The following is a 7,045-nucleotide window of genomic DNA, read 5'->3' as shown; positions in this document are numbered from 1 at the left end:
TCCCAGCAACCACATGGTGGCTCACAACCATCTGTAATGGGGTCTGGTGCCCTCTTCTGCCCTGCAGGCATACACACAGACAGAATATTGTATACAAAATAAATAAATAAAATAAATATTTTAAAAAAAAAAAAGAAAGTGCTTAAGACAAGGACCGACGAAAGCACTAACTTGGGAGGTTATCAGATGCTGTTGAAAAGGCCGGGGATGACACTGAAGATCATACTTTTGTCATTTCCCTAAGAGAACAAGCTGGCTGATCCTTTAAAGGAGATCTCATTAGGCCTTCGGTACTCTACAGGGACTGTATTCTAGAACTGCTTTCACTTCTACTTGACAGAGACCAGACATTGCCTGGGTTCCAAGCAGCTCAAGCCAGACTGTTTGAACAATGTTGATGCTGTCATGGTAATCAGCCATAGTATCCTGGTAGCAGGAAAGCAGGGAACACTGCGATGCAATGCCAGAACTCTGGAGTGATTGAAAGGAATGAAATACAAACGCACCTTTTAAACAGAAGCAGATAGATTCAACAGTAAGGTTATCTGATTATCAGGTCCCAGTCCCCAACAATGAACAAACAGCAATAACAAGAACAAAAGAACGATTACGCCTTCCTCTCTTGCCCTCAGGACTGTGGAATGGTTCTGAGTTCAGTGAGAGTCTTCACGGGTCATATCGGAGGAGTGTTGTGTCCGATCTCCATTTTGAGATGACTATTAGCCAAAGAGGACTTCAGAAACGGTACCAGGGAGGACACTGAGGGAGGCTGCTGTGGGCATGCATGCCAGAGATGTCAGCAACGTTGAAGAAGAGAAAGCCCTGGGTGGATTTGGGTGGAAGGTGAGAAGCAGCCCTTCCGGTGGGCTGGCTGAATACCGTTGGCAGAGAGAAGAGCCCTATAGGCTTTTAGAATCCAAGTGGGTAGGTGATAGGAGTCTTGAGGAGAACAGCCTCAAGGGGAGTGAGACATTCCTAGGAATTCTGTAGGATGCCGCCATTGAGCCCACACGCGGGCTCTCTTGTTTCTACAGGGGAGAGTGGAGTGCCTCATCCCCTGGCCTTCTCTGAAGCATGCGGGTCACCGTCCTGTTCTGTGGCATGGAAGCAATGCTTTCTGTGAGAAGCTCAAGCCCAACCCCCTTCACCCTGTCTGTGAGGATGTCTTCCATTGGCTTTGAGAAGCCCTGTGTCCCTTCTGTCGCCAGGGAGTAATTAATAACCCTTCTCAGAATGCTGGGCCTGGGACCAAAAACAAACAAAAGCCCCGATGTCCTACCTTCTAATGTTTCAGCCTTTGGGGAACTTTTTTCTTGTGCCAATCTCAAGGGATCTTTCCACTGCTGATGCTTAAAAGTGACTTTAAAAAAAATATTGTACTTAGACCTCAAGTAACCTTTACCCTCTGATGGCTTCTAACTGGGTGGAACCTAGTAAAATTACAGTAATGTCAGCACCAATCAGAAGGGTTCTGAGTAGCATTCCACTCAAAGGCCCTTCTGATACACATTCCTTGGTTTTAAGAAAATCTCAGAGGCGAGGGAAAGGAAAAGGCATCTGAGAGACAAAGGCTGTAGTGTTTATGATTCTCACAGCAGCATGGTAAGTTGGAAGTTGCTCTAGCTAGGGCACATGAGCAGCACCTAGCATGCGGGTTCAGATGCTACCGTCTGCATGAGTAGGTTCTAGAGAAGAACTGGGGTACAATAAGGCTGCAGTGCGTACCCGGGATCCTTTCCAAGCTCTGCACGCTCCACAGCATTCTCATTTGTGAAAGGAATCTGTGATGAAAATGATGCTCAACGGGACAGGATTCAGCCCTTCTTTGTTCCGCTCCACCTCCAAATTGGAGACCAGCTTCCTTTGTGTATCCGCCTGTCCCGAAGATGGACTCACCCCTGTGATCTTTCTGAGCCCGCTCCAGCCCACCTGCCTCGTGCTCCAGACACCCCTTGACTCACCATCTTATACTCCTTATTGTTCTTTGAGGTGGGGTTCAGGCCCAATTCCATGCTTTCTTCTCTGTTCTTGCCTCTTGGAATCCTCCCTTTGTTACCTTCCTCTAGTGTTTGTTTTTTTGTTTTGTTTTGTTTTGTTTTTTTGCAGTTCCGAGCCGAGCCCTGTAGGCAATGGCATGATGCCATGAACCCCAGATTATCGTATTGAAGGTCTAAGCTCCTCCGTTGGTTGTCAGGATCAGAGGCCTTGTCTTAAAGTTCCTCATCCCCCAGGACCAAGTGCCTGGCTCAGAGCATATTACACATGTGACATCTGGGAAAGGATGACAAGAACTAGGACCCACCGCAGCAAGTGGCCTGTGCCCTTGTCTTTAGAGGAACCACCTTCTGTCCTAAGGGAGGAACTGTTATTCAGAACGCTGGCACACCAAGCCACCTCTTTTCCCAACACTGTCTTCACCCCTGGTACTAGCCAATCTCTGCCCTCTGGAGGCGATTCTGCTTGCCGCAGCTAAGGACCAGAAGTGGAATGTCCCCACTAGAAGTGGTTATGCGTTTGGGGGATGAGTGTCAAAACACGGAACGAATTACTCGACGTTGCTCTTGGATTTTCCCTTTGCCTCCTGACTCTAACTTTGTTCCTTGAAGACAGTTTTGAAGGCCGGCTTCCATGGTCACCTCGCAGAGGAAAACTGTGAACACTTTGCCACAAGTCGCCCTTTGAGACAAGGCTTCTCTGTGAGCGTGCTTAGAATTTGTCCTCCTCGTGTTCCAATGAGTGAATGAGCCGTGAAGCCACACATGTGGGCCTGTGCATATCGTGTATGTGTGCATATACATGTGTGTACGTGCATGTATGTGCATATGTGTTTGCGTGTATGTTTTTAGTTGGTTGACCTGTGCTCCTGTAGGAGAGAAGCAGTCTGCTGAGCTTGCCCTTTCTTGCAGAGATAATCCCCATTTATGAAACAGCCTCTAGCAGGAAGCCACACCCCCTCAGTTGCCACTGGGAAAAGTGGCCATGATCAACCCTTTATTCCTGCGCTTCTGGCCTTGCCCGTTGGTCTCCACATTTCTTCCAGCTCAGTGGCTTCTTCCACTGAGTTGGATTTAATTATTTCATTCTTTATAAACGGAACACAGACCCCATCCCATGTTCTTAGCCTCAACCCTAAACTAACTAAGATGTCCTCATTAGTACTCTAAGGAGATTGCTGTGTGGGAAGACATATAGGCCCCGTTCTCAGGCATTGTTTCTTCGCAATCCCGCTGCCCATCTCTATTCAAGTAATGAAGATTTGACAAGGCAGGGCAGGCAAGGCCTGTTTTCCCCAGGATTCCTGATACTGGGGTTTCAGTCCAGTAAAGTATTTCAGTGAGCATCTGAGGGAAAGAAATGGGCAATCCGTGTTTCTTTAGAGACCACTCTAACTGTCTAACTGTCTGGCAGTGGGCCAGCTGTGGCTAGCTCACCCTTCCCGCACTTCCTGGTTTCACAGCCAGGGTAGGCGGGAGGCCAAGAGATTTTCACAATGGATAATCATGTGAAGAGGGGACAGTCTTGAAATCCGGACCCCACATGACCCCTAAATGACTGTCGGGAGTCCCGAATCACCGTTAGAATCTGTTGCCCAGAGCTGCTCTGGCCGCCGGGGTTTCCTCATGGCCACATGTATGGTCACAGCAGCGGTCAACTCAACTCAGGAAAAACCCTAGACAAGGTGGAAGCTACCAGAGAGCATTGGGATGGCAAGGCAGACAGGGCTTTTCTGAGGTTTTCAAGGTGAAGAGCTGGGATGGAGAGCAGAAAGGATTTTAGGGAGCCTGACTGCCATCTGCAAGTTTGTTCTTTGGTCTTGTGAGTCTGAGAAGCAGCTTCCTCATTGGAGACATGGGATTGACAATCTCCGTCTCCAGGAGGAACTGTAACTAATGAACACCAGGTGTTCCCAGCAATGCTGCACCCTTATCAGGTGGTATTTTACCTCTACCTGGGTTGCCTTTTTGTATTGGTTTCCTACAGTTCTTGTAACAAACTGTCGTGAACCAAGTGTCTTAAAACATGAAATGAAGCCAGGCAGTGGTGGTGCACGCATTTAATCCCGGCACTAGGGAAGCAAAAGCAAGCAGGACTTTGTGAGTTTGAGGCCAACCTGGTCTACAAGAGCTAGTTCCAGGACAGGCTCCAAAGCTACAGAGAAACCCTGTCTTGAAAAAAAAAAATGAATGAAATGAGGCAGCAGGGCTGGTGTTCAGTAAGCAGCAAACATTCAGCTCTTTCCATAATCCTCACTGGGCCATCATTCACTCATAATTATCATCGTTATTGTTAACGTTCATTGAGAGTTCCCAAACACGTCTTAAATAAGCTTTTTCCCAAGATACAATGTATCAGAAAAGAATGAGACCTCTGTTAACACATGATCAGTCAATAGTTAGCATCTCTTTATCACCTTGCACACTCTGCGTGTACATATCCATTGCACATATCAGTTCTGGCTCTGGTTGTTCCATCATCAGCATCAGCCTGCCGCCAACTTGACCCTGAGCACAGCCTCCAGGTACTGCCCCATTGTCCCTTTCGTGGGGTGCCATCATGTTCTGATAGGTGTGGATGATACCTCTGGAATCAAGTCGCGTGAACTTGAACATCCAGCAGGATGGTGCCATTGCTTCTGGTTGCATCCCTCCTCAAACCAACCCTCTTTAACAGTCCTGTGGAGCATGGTAGCAGCCATTAGCCATCCTGCCCGCCCACCTTCACGGCTTGCTTGCTCACCCCACTCTCCAATTCCCACACACTCATAGCTCTTGTACAGGCACCCTCCAAGCCGCCACTAGTGCAGCCACCACCACACCTGCTAAGAAGATGCAGAATGTTTTGCAAGTGCTCAAAGCTAGTATGGATGGGTGATGGGAAGTGTGGGGTGGATACATGCTCATGGAGGAGCCCGCTTTGACTTCACCAAGAGGGCTGGAGAACTCAAAGAGAATGAGATGGTACCGTCATTTAGCATCCACATCAGGACAAGATCCCAGACTGGGTCTTGAGTAGACAGAAAGATGTAAGGATAGAAAATGCAACGAGGTTCTGAGCAATGCTCCAGACAGCGAGCTCTGTGAAGACCTGGAGGGGCCAGACGTGGTCGCATACACCGCTAATCCCAGCACTCAGGAGGCAGAGGCAGGAGGATACCTTACAAATTTGAGGCCAACTTGTTCTACATAACAAGTTCCAGGTCAGCCAGGGCTACACAGTGAGATGCTGTCTCAAAACAAAACTAAAATGAAGTAAACTAAATACCGGGAGTGAAGCAGATTAGAGCCACAGACCTCACTCCCTAGGTCAGCACACCGAGACAGCTGGCCATACCGTGGGCATGTCCAAGAAGACATGAATCTGTAGATCTTTACAGTTAATAGAAAGTATGTTTGCCTATAGAAAAAGAAAAGATCATAAACCAAATTCAGTCACCACCAACCCTAAACCCTTCATTTGTTTCCTGTGTCACGTGGAGTAAAAGTTGAAGTCCTTCTGTTAGGTCCCCCACCCAAGGATATCACAATCAACTATGGCCATCACTCTGCTGTAGCCCCTGGCCTGTAACTGGTCCTGGCCTGCAGCGTGTCTGCCTTGCCTTTACACTGGCTGTTTCTCAACCCCAAAATGGTCTTCTCCCAGCTAACTCCATGGGCTTCTGCCCCCTGCCCAATTCAGGTTCTACTTAAAAGACGCCTTCATGATTTATAAGCAGTCATTGGTTACTAAGGGAGAGGGCCCCAGGGGGGCTCACCAGTCTCTGAGTTGCTGGGGGATGGAGACACTGGCCAGGTGCTCCTGTTTAAGTAACCCCTCACCTGAACTCTACAAGCAACTTGGAAGACTCTCGCTGGCTCACAGGAGCAAAAAAGGGGAAAATAGAAAGGGGGACGATTTGGAAAGAGGTAGGACATGATGGGAAGGAAATAAGCGGATAATAAAAGATGAATGGAGCATTTTTATACATTACATAGATGTATAAAAGTGTTATAATTAGATGTTACCATATGTAATTAGTATAGGCTAATAAAAGTAAAGTATGTAATAGAAAAGATCCATCAAAACAGCATTTCCTGACCACTGGAGGGTGAAGCCCCCATGAACCTCTTCCATTTGTCTTGACTTTCCTTCCAAGCAGCCATCATAACTGACGTTAGATGCTTATTTGCTTGTTGAATTACCTGCCTTGTCCGTGTCTCTAAGACTCTACCAGGGGAAGGAGTTTGGGTTGATGGCTTGGGAGCCCCTGGCACGTATCGGATTACGGTAAACATTACATAGCTGTGGGAATTATTAAGGGCCAGGCTCTGGCTTTAAATGAATTACCTCTTATTTCCCAGTACTCTGATGATGCCGGTGCTGTGAGGGCCTCATCTGTCAAGAGCTCAGAGAGTAAACACATCTCCTCCGACTACCAACTAGTAAATGTCAGCAGCAGGTCCCGAACCAACTAGTATTCTTCAAGACCCCGCTTTTACCCATTGACTGCCAGGAGGCAGACATGAAAGTCATGTTCACGAACAATTTGGGGACGGAGGTACACCACATGCAAGTCCCAGGTCAAGGCGGCTGTGCCTCGGGGTCTAAGCAAATCTCCCACACCCACTTCTCTCCTTCCTGCTTCGATTTTAAAACCTTGGAGACAATGTTTTTGTTGCCTTCCTGGAGGACGCAACTTGAGATGGCGAAGAAGTCATCTAAAAGGCAGCCCTTCATAGAACAGTCTCCAGCAGAACTTGGTGATCCAGGTTACTCTGAGCTACACAAATGTGTCTTTTATCCCCAGAACTGACCAGTCCATCTCTGTGCCTGCGATGGCTTATTGTTGGAAATCAAATACTCCAACATCCGGTGGCACAAAGAGCGCTGGACTAGACTAAGTCGCTTTTTTTCTCCACTACTAAAATAACTTGTGTTAGCAAACAAGAACAGCAACTCTTATTTCCTTAATCTTATCAGGCATCTGGGATGTTCCCAGCACTCTCTACTTATAACTGGTTCAATTCCCCAAGCCACTCCTGAGAGAAAGTACAGCTAGGAGCCCCAG

At 47.7% G+C, this 7,045-nt stretch overlaps 1 protein-coding gene across 1 annotated transcript in view; it reads left to right on the top strand.

Annotated features, from left to right (window-relative positions):
* Zhx2 (zinc fingers and homeoboxes 2) overlaps window positions 1–7,045 on the top strand; it is a 137,663-nt gene that overhangs the window by 50,826 nt on the left and 79,792 nt on the right. The window lies entirely within an intron of this gene.

This window comes from Microtus ochrogaster, chromosome 15, assembly GCF_000317375.1.
Source record: "Microtus ochrogaster isolate Prairie Vole_2 chromosome 15, MicOch1.0, whole genome shotgun sequence".
NCBI lineage: Eukaryota > Metazoa > Chordata > Mammalia > Rodentia > Cricetidae > Microtus > Microtus ochrogaster.
Note: the sequence above shows the minus strand (reverse complement) of the source record. Positions and strands in the feature narration are given on the sequence as shown.